Source organism: Emydura macquarii, unplaced genomic scaffold (genome assembly GCF_026122565.2).
Source record: "Emydura macquarii macquarii isolate MOO-44397 ecotype Brisbane River unplaced genomic scaffold, CSIRO-AGI_Emac_v2 contig_320, whole genome shotgun sequence".
Lineage (NCBI taxonomy): Eukaryota > Metazoa > Chordata > Testudines > Chelidae > Emydura > Emydura macquarii.
In genome coordinates this window covers 892,646-909,247 of record NW_027130457.1, presented here as the reverse complement: position 1 = coordinate 909,247, position 16,602 = coordinate 892,646, and the positions used below count along the sequence as shown (strand labels likewise).

The following is a 16,602-nucleotide window of genomic DNA, read 5'->3' as shown; positions in this document are numbered from 1 at the left end:
AGAGATTACATGAAAAATAGACCATCTATACTGGGTCATCTGGTCCGTTCTTCTGTCAGTTAAGGATTATTCCCTACAGTAAATTCTCTGTTTGTTTGAAGCCAGTTTTATATGAAGAGTTACCTGCTGCAGTATGGCCTAGGAGGAGAAAGGCAAACCTTCAAAATAAAAGATGAAGATTACTTTCAATGAGTCTTTTGCATATTCCGCATCAGAAGTAAAATTATTAGATTGGTTAATTAAGTAAAATCCTTTTATTCATGTCTGAATATCGGTGAATAGCAGAATTTTTGGATGTCTTCATGATCTATTGTTAACTTTGATCAGTCAGTAACTGGCCATCTAGTGATCTCTGTCATGTAATATCCATCCATTTCCTCATTGGTTATCCCCTACTATGATGATCCTACACCACCTGTTCCATAACACCTCTCTCAAGGTTATTTCCATCTCTGCACCTAATGTGACTGTGACCAAAAGCACCCCTTTATTCATACCCTACACATATTGTAGTAATCTTTGTGCAAACTATTATTTAATAGTGAGTATTATTTAAAAATTAACGCACTAAAACATTAATGTTCTTGGGGAATGTATGTACAAAATGCATATTAAGAGTTATGAATAGAAGCTGAAATTATGAGTAAAATGTTTGCCAGACCAATCTGGGGAAGTGGTAAACCTGTTTCTCAAAGACAAAGGACAACATGATGCCTCTAGTCAGAAGTTGTCAAAGCTGATTGGCAATCATCTGTCAAGTGGCCATTCTCTGGCGACGAGGTGGGGCAGGAACATTTGGATCTGCATTTTAGCAGACAACCATATGGAACCTCTTTCACCACAAGATTGCAGGTCTCCTTCCTCACAGCTGGAATGAACTTTATTTAGTGGTATTCCTCAGGAAAATGCATTTCAGAGGGTGACTGGACTATAAAAGTGAAGGGCAAAAACACCTCAGATTACCTGTCTGTCACCTAAGATGATAAAGGAACCAGCCCTTTAACTCTGAGGGGAGATTCTGACCTGAGAATTTGGTCAGTCAGGTTGTTGGGAACCTGTAGTAAATATTTTACTTTGAACCAAGTCTAGCTACTAGAAAGCACTTTATCATTTTTCTTGTAGCTATTTTTGGTTTTAATACCTTATACTTGTACTCACCTAAAACCCGTCTCTTTGTAGTTAAATAAACTTGTTTTGTTTTTAATGTAAACTAATCCAGTATTGTGTGTTTAGCTGGAGTTACCCAACAATACAGTTTAAAGTGTCAAACTGTTGAATATTGACCCTTTAAAAGGGGCAATGGACCTTTTACTATCTGAACTGTCCAGAACACATGTTTTGGGGAAAAATCTGGGACCCAGGTGTGTGTTGGGGTCACCCTGCAAGTAGTAACCATGGCTGGTGGAAGCCAGAGTGTGATTAGAATGTTGCTGACAGGTTGCTGTGGTCAGAGTTGCTGGACCAGGGCTGAAGTTATATAGAGACATTCAGGGTGTGCCCAGCATGCTGTTAGGCTGGCTGTGAGTGGCCATGGGTGGGAGTTACAACAGCAAACCATTGTGAGGCACCCAAGGTTGCAGGGCAGGTCAGACACAATTCCTCACTGGTCTGGATTGCACCCCAGAATGTGACAATGACCTAAGTACATAAGATTGTCAGTTGTTTTCTGACACCAGGATCTGCTTCTCTCAAACAATATTTCTAATAAGACATTGGGGGAGGGTTTCTGTTCAGGAGATATGCAAGAATTTTTACCAACAGCAAATTTCAAAAGCTTTAGTTTTCTTTTTGTCAGCAGCATTAATTTTCCACAGTTCATACTCATAAATCACTATGGGAACAATTAGGCTTTTTACTAGTTGCGTCTTTGTCCGTTTTGAGATACCATGGTTTTTCCACACTTTCTTAATGGAGCCATAGTTGAGTGAACCATTCCTAGTCATCTTTTGATTTCTTTGGAACAGCCTTCTTGGTTGGATATACATGATCTCAGATAGATACATTCATCTACAACCTCTACAGTTTGTCTGTTAATTGTGATGTCCTGATGCCTCCTGCTTTTGTTAGTCGTTGTGTCGACGTTCATGCATTTTGTTTTCGATGCATTCATAAATAGTCCTCCGTAATGGTTTTTACAGACTCTGTTTGTTCCATTGCAGTGGTGGTTGCAGCAAAGAGCATTGTGTCATCAGCATATCTGAGGCTGGTCAAGAGGTGTCCACGAAATGAAATCCTAGCTCCTTCCACTTTGTCAAAATCTTCCAAGGCTTTTTTATTATAATTTCTGTGTATAAGTTAGAGCATGGGGACAAAATACACCTTTGTGTCTCATCCTACCCAATGGAAAAACCACTTTTGTCACCTGTTAACACCGTGGTCTGTTGGGCGTGGTAGAGAATTGTAATGAGTTCAGTCAGATGCTTTGGAATCCCCAGGTCTGCCAATATCTTTCAAAGACAGTCATGTTGTACTGTATCAAATGCTCTTAAGTAGTCAGTGAAGCACATGATCAGTGAATGAGTGAATGTGCTCTCTGCAGTTTTCAATGATGTGACATATTGCTGATTTGGTCTTATTGCATAAGTTGCTATTTAACAGAGAAGAGAGGGAAAATATAGTCGATGCTCCGAAAGTGAAATATATATATAGCTAATTTTAAAAGTGTACACACCAAGAAATTTCTCACTGAACATGTTTCTTGGTGTGTACACTTTTAAAATTAGCTATATATATTTCACTTTTGGAGCATGGACTATATTTTTTCCATTGCTTATTACAGTGCCTATACTTATTTCTATTAAACCAAACTCATTTCACACAATCAGAAATAATCATACTGATTATGCTTTTTAGAGAACCATCTTCTTTATAATACCTATTGGCAGAAAGTACCAGTAAAAAAAGATTGCCCTTAAGCCTTGCTTTGTGTGTGATCAGGCTTTTAATGCAAGATGTCTACTCTTGCAGTTTCTTGAGACTATTCTCAGGGAGTCAGATACTAGTCTTTCAATCCTAATTCACCATTCAGAAGTTAACTATTATTTTTTCCTCCCTTACTTCTTATCCCAAAGATTTGAACAGGGTAATTTAGGATTAATAATAAAAACTCTAGATAATGCTTTGTAATGCTGCTGATTACCAGCATACTGTTTTAATATTACAGCTCTGTGGAGAAAGGTAATTCTATGTTATGGAGATTTTCAATATTTCAAAATCTGGTTTTATTCTGCTTTCCGATTAAAAACCAAAAAAATTGAAATTCCCTGTGGAAGGGTTACTGTATTTTATAGGTACTATACGCAAGGTGCTGAAGGATTTAAATTAATTTTTTGCCTTCAGATATGTGGCATGACTACTTTATGCTTACTTCTGTCATCTGTAATAGCTGGGTTCTTCGAGTGCTGATTCCTATATGGATTCCAAACGTGGGTGTGCACCATACGCCAGAGCCAGAACAGTAGCAGTGTTTATTGACCTGCTTGTGCATTGTGCATCATCCTCCTGTCCTCAGCTGAGACTATAAGAAGCCCTGCTGGTTGATGACACTCCAGTTCTCTCTCACTGGAACCCCTGTTTCTCCAGGCTCTTAGCTAGCTAAGAGAGTTGGTTGTCCATTCTTCTTGTATATAGTTAGTGTTTTTCTTGTTGTTATAGTATGTGTGTTGTAGGTAGTTGAGTATGCTTTCGGAATTCTTCCCCAATTGGGGAGACCTCCCTTCTTGGGGTTTATGCTCCAGCAAGTTGGCTTCAAAAACTGTTTTATGCCCATGCTCGCCTGAGAGTGACGAGCACCAACAGTGTCTATACTGCCTTGGCGAAGCCCATATTGTCACCCACTGCACCATTTGCTGATCGTTCCCACCCTGAATGCAGGAAGTTAGGGAACTTTGTCTCCATATTTTCTTGATTGAAAAGGCTATTTTCCCACATACGCAGCCAGATCCGGGACCATCAAACTTCTGGAACGGATCCGTCACTGCTGGTGAGTGCCCCTCTGTCTTCCCCCAGGTGCCAGATCTATCAGTACCTGGACACCTTGACTAGTCCTGCGATAAGCATAATAAGCATGGGCATAAGGGTAGATCCCCGTCCAAGACTACTCCTAAATGCAGCATTGCCTCCATGAGATGGAGCACGTCGGGTGAGAAGTCATGCATTGACCTGTCTGCTCCAGCTCTCAAGAAGCCCCGGATGGAGCATAAGGATCCTCCAGTGCCACCACCAGCCGCAGTCACCATTCCATCACCATGTCTGCTGTTTGTGCTACTGGCACTGTTGACACTACCGGGCCCTTCAGGTCTGCCACCTGGAACTGCTGCTGCCCACTGCAGAGCTGCTGTTGCCATACCTGGGTTCATAGCTACTTTCAGGTCCCCCAAGCACCTCAGTCCTTCTTCTCCGGCAGATGAACCTCTGTTGCGTCTCCTAGAGAGGCACACTCCTTCCATTCGCCTCAACCCACTGGTATCATTGGCTCCACCACTGCCGGACCCATCATCTGTGGCAGAGGGCTTCTCAGAGCCAGGTGCCCCCTTCTCACCTACTTAGTCTCACAGTCTGGATCCCAGGTGCAGACCACCTTATCCTCTGGCTCACAACCCTGTTGTGAGAAGTTGTGGTACTGGTACACATGGGGTCCACTGCTGCCCAGAGATGCTTACACTTAGCTCCATTGACCTCCCTGAGACACATACTAGGATTGTGGCACACAGTTGGTGGCATCGTATTGACCATCCCCGGTCTGGACCGCACTCTTCTTAGCTTAGGAAGAAGGGAAGGAAGAGGTGGTTCTGCCAATCCCCACTGGTGCTGCCTCATGGCTGGATGAGGCACTGATTCCATCTTCTTCCATCCCTCCTGATAACAATAAGCAGTACAACAAATTGCTTCAACAGGTGGCGGGGGATCTTAGCCTCCCAGTGAAGGAGGTCCAGGATATGCACCACAAGCACCTGGACATTCTCCAACTGCGAGGACCCTCCCAGACTGCCCTTCCCATCCATGAGGCCATCCTATATTTCCTACCTATCTCTCTTTATGTGCAGTTGACCAAAAGGACCACTTGCAGTCACCTTTTTATTATAGCTATTGGTGATGGTCTTACTTGTTTTTGGCCTGCAATGAGAACTTGTTTCCTCCCCCGCCCCCCTTTTGTAGTTTCTAAGATGACTACCCTGGCTGATATTTAATTTTTTTTCTAAATTGGGAGTACTTTTGTATGGATTTACCATCACTCTCCAGTTTTGGAGAAAGGGTTGTGTGACATTCCTGTTTCCCAACCCAAAGATACTGTAGAAAACTGACCCATCTTTCCTGGACACACCTGATATTAAAGCCTATTGGTGCCATTCCTGAATCTGCCAAAGGAGGCAGCTTAAGAAATATGAACCATTTCCTCTCCCAGTGAGTTGTCTGCTTCCTTTGCAGTGATCCCTGTGTCCCTACCACCCTTCAAATTAATCTGTATTGCAGTTCACCTTAATGCCCCCAATCAGAGTTCTTTTATTAATACTATTATGACTTATTAATTATTTGTATTGCTATATTGTCTGAGCCCCAGTTATAGACTAGGACCCCATTGTCTGAGATGCAAACACAGAATAAAAAGATGGTCTAAGCCTCAAATTTTTCTCATACTTGTTTTCACTTTTTGGCTAATGATTTTGATTCACCTGTATTTATAATTATTAGGACTGTGCTGTTGGATTGTTCAATTTGTCCAGTGTAGGTCACCTCTGACAAAGTAAGTGGATGTAACACAGCTTGTGTGCATACCTTGAAGTGTTATGTAAATTAATCATAACAGTTACAAAAAGCTAGACTATAACAAGTCTATTTCAATTTTAATTTGAAGTGACTACTCCTAGGGTTGAGTGAAACTATATGAAGTATGCATAGTTTGACACAGTCCAGATTATTTTATTGTGTTAGAGTTTAAAATAAAGCTAGGTAGCAGTTTCCTAAGTATAGTCAAGCAGCTTCTTAAGGTAGAGAATTAGCTTTCTAATTTGATGTGTGAAAATCCTAATGCTGAATTTCATTCACATTTTGAATATTTTGTGTGAGAAAAGGGGGAAAGGATTTGGTGACTTGTCAGTACATGTATATGAGGCTGAAAAGAGATTAGTTATGTTCTAAAATATATAATACTGAGGGCAAGACTTTTTTCATGTTAATTTCTCACAGCAACCTTTTTAAAAAAAAAAAAAAAAAAAAGTTGGTATCTGAACAATAGGGTTCTGCAAGATTAGTTCCCATTGCAGAAAAGGAGACTCAAGTTAAATGCGTCTGAAATGACAAATTCTAAAACGGTGCTGTTTTTTCAATGAAGTTGAAGTTCTGTGTTTTAGCTAAGAGCATTTTAAATTTACAATGCCTATTTGTGCATTTCACTTGATTTCAGTAGGATTCTGGAATGAGGGGAGATCAGTGATTCTTTAAATGTTTTAGATACTGCACATGTGCTCATCAATTGTGGGTACTTTTGAAAGTGCTTGTCAGTCCTGAGTTGCAGTTCCTAGGCTCTTCTAGTATTGCTGCTTCTGTTTGCTGCTAGCCGAGTAATGGAAAATGCACTTCATAGTCTATGACCAGGAGCAACTGGTTTTGTGTGGACCCTTCATCTAGAAGAAAGATTCTGTTGTAAGTGCACATAAGGATGCAGTTAAATTTATTTTATTCATTTTATTTTCTCATTCTTAGTGAAGCAGCGCTTCTAGTATTCTAGTGACTGGGCAGCACTCATGCAGTGCAAGTTATCATTGCCATTTGACTTTCTTCTTTGATTTACTGCCCTTCACGAGCAAAGCGGTACTCTTTTGAGATCCAGAAGAGTGGTTTGAGGATTTAATAATATAAGAGAACAGGTATATTTCCTCGTCCTTGCAGTATGTCCTTTTAGGGAGGGGTTGGAGTTTTCCTGCAGGGCTTAGCATACAACTTGCTGGACATCTCACATCCCAAATAAGAGACTATTCCAGATCTCCATTTCTAAATATGTATTCATAAACAGGATGTCAAAATGATTAATGGATTGCAAGACCAGAAGGGACCATTGTGAACATCTCGTCTGACCTCGTGTATAGCACGGGCCATAGAACTTTCCCAAAATCATTTCTGGAGCATATCTTACAGAAAAAACCCTCTTTTTTTGGTGGTTTTTTAAAATTAATCTTCATAAAGAAATAAACAAAAACACAATAAGGGGAAATGACTTAGAGCGTGTATATACTGCACATTTCACAGGATATCTAATAAAATTATGCAATTACAGACCTTTACAGCTTGTCAAAGCTAGAAGACCAGACAATACAAAACCAGACAATATTACAAGGACATAACATTTAGGGTGGGGGAATAGCAATTAAAATAAATAAAGATAAGTAACCCCTCTTTCCTTTCTGGATTTCTCAATAGCAGGCAAAGTTCACCTCTGTGCCCAGGCACTTGATGTTGTTGTCAGTAAAGGAGATCTGGGTATCACAGTCCTTACGTTGGATAGCTGGGATAACTCATACACCCCTCTACTGCAGTCCTTTTATTTGTAAGGAAATTCATCTTGGTAGTGCCTCGATCTGCTCAGCCTTGTACACTCTGACTGGCAGGCCTTGGGAGCCTCCAGGAATAAACCTGGGCTCATTTATGCAGTGATACAAAAAGTACTGGTCATAAACAATATGTTCTTAGATTAGACTTAACACACCTTTACTTAACTATTTAGAAAAACATGATATAACAAGCTCAGATTAATTAATCTATCAAAATTACTTTAGAACTGTAGAGGGCACATCACTAAATTAATACTTACTGTTTACAGTAGTAAATAAAACTTAACCAATTCACATTTACACTGTCTGCAATCAACTCACCTGTGTGTGTACTCCTCTGAATTTCAGAACTCTAGATGCTTGCGTGGGCATGCTTGAAAATCTTGAAGCTGGTGACAGCACACTGTTGGTCCAGTAAAATAGTCCAGCCAGGGCAACAAGGGGCAGAATGATTCTAACTTGGGATCAGTCCAAGATGCATAACCCCTCTGAAGGTGGGTATTGTTATAACCAGAGGACAGTAACCCTGGATCCTGGTTAGACAATAAGACCCTTTCTTCTTTTCTCAGACTCAAGGAAAGCACTTTGTCATGTGGCTCTCCCCCTTCCCTTGAAAACACTTTTCCAAACTAAAAAGATGGTTGGTACTCACTGCCTTTACTGCAGGCCAACCTCAGTCACTTCTGGTCACAGCCAGAGTCTTTGCCTTGGCTCCAAATCATCCTTGTAGTAGCCTCCTTGGCTCCCTGCTTGGTCAAAGCCTGAGCAGTTTCTTATCTGCAGCTTCTAGCTATTTAGCAGGAGCTTTGCAGAAGCTTCTGGCTTGGACAGAGCTCCAGAAAGCAGTCTCCTGTCCCCTGACCAGGGGCTCAATAACAATCTCGGCTCCCCACAAAAATTGAACCCACCACATGCTGCCTATGCATCTAAAATAAGGCTTCCCTCACCCCTGGAAGTGGAAGTCTCTCTCTCTCTCTTCCCCAGGGCACCATGAAAATTGTAGTCTTCAAGGCTGGATTGCAGCTTCCCGAACAGAACATCCCTTATTACATTCAGAGACCCCTCTAAAAGATTGTGCCCACACACAAATACACAGTAAAGGAAAGGAGGAGGGTACTGGGAGTGGGGGTGTAGGGAAGCTGAAAAGAGGGAGGGAAGAAGCAGAGAAGGCAGCTGGACTAGAAGTCTGACATTACTTCAAGTATATCAGCATCCTTTATCCAAATGTATCAAGCAACGGGGTCTAAATTTATTCAAATTTATATAAATCATTTGGTTCTCAAATGGGGGTGGTTATGTGGAGGTCATGGGCTGTGAGCCCCGATCCCGGCCAGGGCGTGGGGCTGTGAACCTGGCTGCTTCCTCCAGTCGGAGGAACATGGGGGGAGGGGACAAGTGGTGATACACAGATACTGCTCAGCCACCCCTCCCACGTTCCTCTGAGCCCCTCTCCCCAGAAGCACCATTTCAGATTTTGGGAGGAGGGGCAACTTTAACCATGATCCCAGGGACCACTTAGGCACCTGAAGACTCTAGGGTTTTTTGCAACTAATAAGTTAGCAATTTAGCTGACAGGATCCCTGTATCTAATTCCTATATAAAGAAGAAAAATATACCCCAATTAAGCCATATTTTAAGTTTATTTGTAAATTTAGAACAATTGGGAGATAATGCAGCAAAAAATTCCCAATCCCGAATCTGACTAGACAGATGACGACGACACTGGCCAGTACAAATGAAAGAATTTTAAAACGTTTAATGTAGTTGGTAACTACTTATGCGCTTTACTTTCTGCATTTCTCTAAGTGTAGACAATGGGGAAAAATCAGTTCTTCTACTTGTAATTCATTTCACTTTCAGTGTCCTAGTAAGTGCTCCGATATTTGGGTTGCAAACACTGCACAGGAATCTTGGTCTAAGAACTACTTGCAGTCAGATACATAGCCTTTTTCAAAAGGTTTTGACTTTTTTTTTGTAATCTATGGTTTTATAACTTAAAAAAAAAAATCATAGGTGCTGGAACTAAGAGTCATCATCTCCTGGTTTGAAGTGGCTTCCATTATATGCAGGGCCAGCCCAATAGCTGCATGATGTCTAGATTATTCTTGGGCATGATATTTTTGGAGATCTTTCCATCATGAAAGAAATTTTCAGGTTGTGTTGTAAATTGGTCATCTTTCACCACTAACATAAGTGAGCTGACGCTAAACTACAGGGTTAAGATGAACATTTAAAAGTTTGTCAAGGGGGTAAGTAGTAGTAGTAGAAAGTATGTGCATTAATTAACAAACGAAGGAGGGGGTGAAATTAATGATGGCTCAAAAATAGCTGAGATACCAAACTTAAAAAAAAAAAAAACTCTTAAAAATCACTATCTAGAGCAGGGGTGGCCAATGCGGCTCTTTGCCCTGGAAAAGAGGTGGAGTGAAATTGATGAGCTGCTGGCGAAATTGACAGATCAGTGGGAACTGTCCTGGAACTGTTGGTGGTGGGTAGAGAGAGGAGGGGGAGTGAAATTGATGTGCTGCCTGAGGGCAAAATAACTGCAGCTCTTTGTGTCTCACTGGTTGGCCACCGCTGATCTAGAGTGTAATTTAAATCATGGATGTTAGCAGCGTGGATCTATAATGAACAAATTTTGGCAGCCAAATCTTATAAATTTTTCATATAGGCTTGGGCTTATGTGCACTGAAGGTTTTATACAAATAATTATGATAAATAAAAAGGATTAAGTTGAAAGGAAGTTTCTAGTGTGTAGCTGTAAGGATTTGAGAGAGTAAACATCAAACATCAATGAAATTCACTGTGATACACAAGTTTGAGACTCTGGCCCCCTCAGAAATATTAAAGAGTAAGTACAAGACAAGAGGAGCTAAGATTACTTACCAGGACAAGGACATACAGCACACCACACACAGCTACAATGGCTGCTTGAGGGTAGCAGGAGATTGTATCTGCACATACAAAGGACCAGCAACTCCTCAGAAGGTATTCTGGGAAAAAGTTTCTAGAACCCTATGCAACCCTGGGGCGATTTGGTAAGATCAAGGCATTCACAGCATTTGTGTGTAACAGCCTATGTGGACCTACCTGGTGACCTGACCCAACCAAAGCCCATTGTAGGAAATGAAAAGATTCTCACTATGGAATTAAATAGCAGAATAAATGGCCACACTGGAGTACTGATATTCACTAAAAAATTAGAGCATTGGAAAAAATGGGAAAGTTTTAAGTGTAATTTAAACAATATTTGTGGTGACAGCATTTACTTCTTTCTTCACAGCAGGGAAAGATTCCAGGTGGTCATTCTTCAGTGCTGCTCTTGCAGCCTGAATCTTCCGAAGCTGGGCTGTCTGTGAGGATAATTCATTTGAATATGCCTAGGCTGCTGCTATTGTGCTGTCTATTGGTGTCACAAGGTCAAGGAGCTTGCTCCTGCCTTTTTAACATGCCCATGTGAAGCTGGGGGCAGATCATGTTGAAATCTGCAACATCTTCAGACTAAGCACTGATCCTGCTGAGCCTGTTTTTTCAAGATTGAAAAGTGCTGTGAGGCTCCCAGCCCTGCTATTGGCTCTGCCACATGCTGCATTCCTATTGGCTGAGCAAAGACTAGACCGGGGAGGGAAGGGGGGGGGGAAAGAGGAGCAAGCAAAATAATTGCATTGCTCTGAGTCCTGGCTGGGGAGGGGAGGGAAGGGGGTAGTCCCTCCCAGCTGTTATGAAAAATCAGAATAGGGCAAATGCCATCCTCTGCCATATCTAAATGGTGCCCCTCCCCCAGGGACTGTGTGTGTGTTGGGGCAAGTGAGAAGCAATGCCAGGGCTCCGTGCATCCAGGTCACTTTCCCCACCTGGGCTGTGCTATGAGGCGAGCATCAGGAGCTGCTGCTCTCTGCCCTACCCTTAGGCAGTCCAGGTGGGGAAAGTGACCTGGATGCAGGGAGCCCTGGCGTTGCTCCTCGCTACACCCCCTCAGACGCCTCTAAGGGTATGTGGAGAAGCCGCTTTCAAAGGGGGAGCAAGCAGCAAAACCAGCTCCTCTGTGCCTGCAGGTCTATTTCCCCAGGTGGGCACAGGAGAAGGGGGAGTGGGGAGCCTACTGGGGTTAGGGGCAAAGGGAGAGAAGGGGCCCATGGTGGCCAGGTTCAGGTGCCCACCAGGGCCGGGCACCCACAGGAGTGAGGGGGGTGTCGCACTCAGAGGCTTGCTATGTGAAAGGTGTCACCAATACAAAAAAAATTGAGAACCACTGATATAAATGCTCTGTCAATAACCTATTCTTTTTTTGACTGCTAACTCCGATGACTCCGGCTTCCACTGCTCTATTCTAGGCATAGGCCTACTCCTCCATTTTTGTAAAATCATATGGTTGGTGGTAATTGCAGCCCTCAAGAACCAAAATCACTGTGGTGAAGTTGCACCCAGCATAGTAAGTACATAATCTTGAATATAATTTTCAGATGGTGTTTGGTTGTTGAAGCCAAACCCTATTTTCACTCGTGTCCACCTCTTTCCACAGCTGCCTGAATATTGGACAGTCCCATAGTATATGCATCAGTGTTCCTTTTTCTTTATCACAGAGCCAACAAATATCAGAGGATAAGGCCCCCATCTTGCATGACCAATGCATTTTGCGTATGTTTTTGGTGTCATCAGGCATAGCTTGAGATCAACGGATACATCTTTAATGTTCCATGATATGCTCTGCCACTTGGGTTCTTTTAAGGGCTGTGATAACTTCCCCTTCCATGCTTGTACCAAGAACTCCAGACCAATGGAGCTCCTCTTCATTAGCAAAGCATACATAGTTGATGAGTGCCTGAGGTTCCAAGGTTCTCAGTAGCTCTGAGGCCTGTGGCAGGCCTAGAGAACCCAGACCAAATTGAAATGTTAGCAAGTGTTTGAGCGGTAAGTATTGCCACTCAACTGGGGATGTCATGTCATATTGTTGCTTTAGTGTTAGGAAAGGAACAAATACTTTATTCCTAACCTGTTAGGAAATCCATATAATACTATCGTTCAGTCATTACATGTTTTTCCCCCCAATTTGCAAGTCTGGGTTACCATAAGTAGGTAAGTGCTTTTGTATGACAGTGAGGATGAAATTATTATATCTTATCTAGGTCAGCTCATTCTCTTTACATGGCTACTGCTATAGGCACCTTATTTTTCTCCATTGGACAAAAAAGAGAAGACGTGAAAGGGGAATTGGGTGTATTAAAACCTATTCACCCATGTGGGTATAAGTGTGGTGATATGCTAGAACCAATTTGACATCTGTGATATGCTAAAAGCATAATAGTAATTTTGTAAGTCTAGAAGTCAAACTCCCCCTCTTCCCCTTGGCTATGGAGAGTTGGATTTTTTTTAATTGATAGTTGTGGGTGTTGACCAGGACCCAGCAGAAAGGCTCTACTAACATTTTAAAATTTTCTAAAAATAAGGTGGAGGAATATACATAGGTAGCCTGCTTAGAATATAGAGGAGCTTAGGCAGAACATTCGTTTTTATTGTATTAACCCATCCCCACAGGATCAGGGAAAAAGGATGCCCCCTATTTGTATCACTAGTTATTTGAGACTGTACAGGATCTAAATTTCTCTTCACTAATTAGTTAGTTGTTTCTTGGTACTTGATTGCATCAGTTAGCCTATGGAAATTCCACCAAGGAAAAAGCCCTGCTAAGTGACAACAGGAGATTTCCAAAAGTTCCAGTCTTTCCCAGTTTATTGTGGAAGCAGGTATTGTGTTGAATTTTTGAATTATCTATAGGAAGACTAGAATAGGAGATGTAGAAAAAGGCATTGTCTGCATATAATACCAATTTATATTCCTTGGAACCAAACTCTGGCTCGGATATCTGGATGAGCCCATATAGCTATTGCCATGGGCTCAATAGCAAAATCAAACCATAATGGAGACAGTGGGCCACCCTTGTGTAGTACCCTGGAGGAGACTGAAGGTATCGGAGGTCATATTGTAGGTTTTGCTGTGAGCTGATAGGTGAGGTAATGGTTGGACACAGAAACTAAATACGGGTTCAAATCCAATTTTTTGTAGGGCGAAAAACACATCTCCAGCCCACTCTATCAAAAGTTTTTTCTGCATTTGAAGTTAATAGGGCTTGTGAGTCGGGGTCATCTTATTTCAGTTCTGTAATATCAATATCGTGATGACCTCTGACAAACCTGACTTGATTTGGGTGTATGATAGAACCCCAAACTTTCTCCACTTCATTGCCAGAACGTTTGCTAATGTTTTGACATCAGTATTAACTGAAATTGGCCTATAATTGGAATATAGTGTGGCATCTCTTGCTGGTTTAGGAATAACTGATATTAGAGTTTCCCTTAATATAGGAGGAAAGGTTCCCTCTAGGAGTGACTCACTAAACATTTTAAGCATCTAGTCAGACAGAAGGTCAAGGAAGTGTCTATAGAATTCACTTGGAAAATTATCTGGCTTCAGGAGCTTTCTCCACTTTCATATTCTTAATTGCCTCAATTAAATCATCCTCAATTGGGGCATGTCAAGGTTTCTATACTGGGCTGCAGTAATTTGAAGTAATGTAATTTTTTTTTTTTTTGAAAATTGATCCAAAGCGTCTGTGGAGGGTTTGTGTCCAATTTGTACAGATCTGTACAGAAATTAAAGAACGCCTAATATCTTTAGCTGATGTACATAATTTAGCATGTTTATGATGGATGTCCAGGATTCTACATGCAGAGATATTTTGTTTTAGCAAGTATGCCAGCAACTTGCCAGCTTTTTCACCCAATTCCCAGAAACCCTGTCTGAGGCAAAATAGGGCCAACTCAGCCTGTACAAAGTGCAGCTGATTGAATTCAAATCTACAATTAATCAGGGATCGCAGCGTAGCTGGAGATGAGGCTGTGGCATAAGACAACTCAAGCTTTCTTCTTTTTTCTTAAGGGCTATCCTATTTTCTCTTCTTGACCCGTGCACAGGTTATAATTTCTGAAATATGCTTTCAGCTTCTAGAAGATGTTGAGGGTATGTTTGTCTCGAGCAATTACAGTACAGATATGAGGTTCTCCATGTAATATAATGTATTAAGAAAACAACTAAGGTTTCAGGATCATCAAAGTTAGGCCCATACATATTAGCAAGAATAGGGTCTGATCCATTTATAGTGACTTTAAGGATTAAAAATCTGCCCTGATTGTCTGAAATTGACTCTGAGCCTGTTACTGCCAGTGTTTTTATGGAAGAGGACAGCTACTTCTCTGGATGAAAAGCAGCAAAGACACTGCTTTTCCTACCTAGTCATGTTCTAATTTAGCAGCCTTATTTGCAGTCAAGTGTCTCTCTTGCAAAAGCACTACACCTGCCTTTGACCTTTCTTTAATGATGAGTGTCCACTTATTCTTTTAATTGGAGTGTTGAGACTTTCTTTTTTTTTTTCAGGAGATAACATTCAAATTCAGGATCATGTGGCTATATTCAAAATTATTTTTGTATGTGTAGCCTTAGAAATGAAGGTGATGGATTGCTTGTGTCATTTGCTTTATTATATCCCTTCCTACTCACCACACGGAAACCTATGGGGATGAGGGAGTCTCTGAACAAAATGTCTGACACTTATTCCATAGGTTATGAATTACCTTACCAGATTTTTGCTATATGCCAACATTCCAGGGAATAGGAAGGAGAGGGCTCTTGAAAGGGGGAGGAGAAGAGCACAAAAGACAAGTTAAAATAAAAGCACCTAACGTACATATAACGTCTTAACTTAATACCAAGCCTAGTAGATTACAATGAAAAGGCAACAATTACAAAACACCTTAACACTATAAACAAAACTAAACCCATCATAAATTGCATAAGAGTTGTGTGGAGGAGACGTTATCCAGGATGTGAGCTCCACCCCTATCCATTATTTATTTTATTATTATTTTAATAGGCATCCTATTTTTCCATACCTCAAAGCGGTGACTATATAAGGAGGTAAAAAAGGAGCACATCATCCACAAATGAAATATTTCCTAATCTGTTAGGTCAAAGATGTGCCTGTGTATTAGCTCCTAATTTGCAATTGTTTCTGTTTGCCAAACCCAACACCAGAACATTTGGGTTCCATTCAGCATATTAAATAAACATTTAGCTAACAAAGGGGAGCTCCAACTGCTCCCCCAAATTGTAAATTACTGCACCAAAGATCACAGCAAACAATCCTATTGAATGATTGACTCTTCTGTATTAACATCATACTTTATGTTTATGTACTCGGTTTGAGCATACAGATGGTGTTGAGGCTGGGAAAGGGGAGAGGCTGAAGAAGTTGAGAGAGAGAGAGTTCATTGTGGGGTGGGATGAGGCAACAAGGGGAAAGAGACTAGGAAAGTGGTGGTGGAGGGAGAGCAGTGGTGAAAGAGAGAAAGTGGTGGTGGAGGGAGGGGGTGGAGAAATGTTGGCGCTATAGATAAAGGGTCAAGGTGAGAGAGAGGAAATAGGAGGTGATAAAGAGAGCAGAAATCATTGTCCAAATAGCTCATCAACCCAGATTGGTCTCCTTTGTTCCATAGAGGTTGATCAGCTCCTGTGCAGCTTTCCATGGTGTCTTGCATGGAGGAGAACCATCTCTTGCACTTCCAGCACATAGGGTGTCAAGTTGCCACGCTTTGAGGATCTTCAGCAGTAAAGTGTGGCAGCACAGCAGGATCTCCCATTGGCAACAATTTTAAAAAGTGGTATTGGAACCCTCACATTTCTAAAGAGCAGCAGAGAGCTGCACCATCCCCTGGTGGTCTCTTTTGCATATGTCAGTGCTGAACTAACACAGGCCTTGTATGATCACAAATAAATGTTTCATGTTGATCTGTCCAGTTAGGGATGTTGTGAAATGTTTAATTAATTTCCTAGCACAAATATAGGCGCAAAGACACTTAATATTGCTAATACACAATTTAAATACATCCTTTCCAGCGTCAGTACACTCCCCTGAGATCAGTTTTGGATCAGGTGTTCCCTTAACTCTCCTGCTATGGTGCTTCACATTCAGCCATTTGTTAAGAATTGATATGTGTCCCAA

The 16,602-nt window shown here is 41.4% G+C and overlaps 1 long non-coding RNA gene across 2 annotated transcripts in view; it reads left to right on the top strand.

Annotated features, from left to right (window-relative positions):
• Positions 1–16,389, top strand: part of LOC137167505 (uncharacterized) — a 29,419-nt gene extending 13,030 nt beyond the window's left edge. The window contains exon 3 of one of the 2 annotated variants that reach the window (XR_010924125.1): positions 16,097–16,389. This is a non-coding gene — a long non-coding RNA (uncharacterized lncRNA). Of the gene's footprint in view, positions 1–101; positions 237–16,096 lie in introns of those variants that run through there. The other variant, XR_010924126.1, reaches the window with a different exon arrangement.
• The last annotated feature ends 213 nt before the right edge of the window (positions 16,390–16,602 follow it).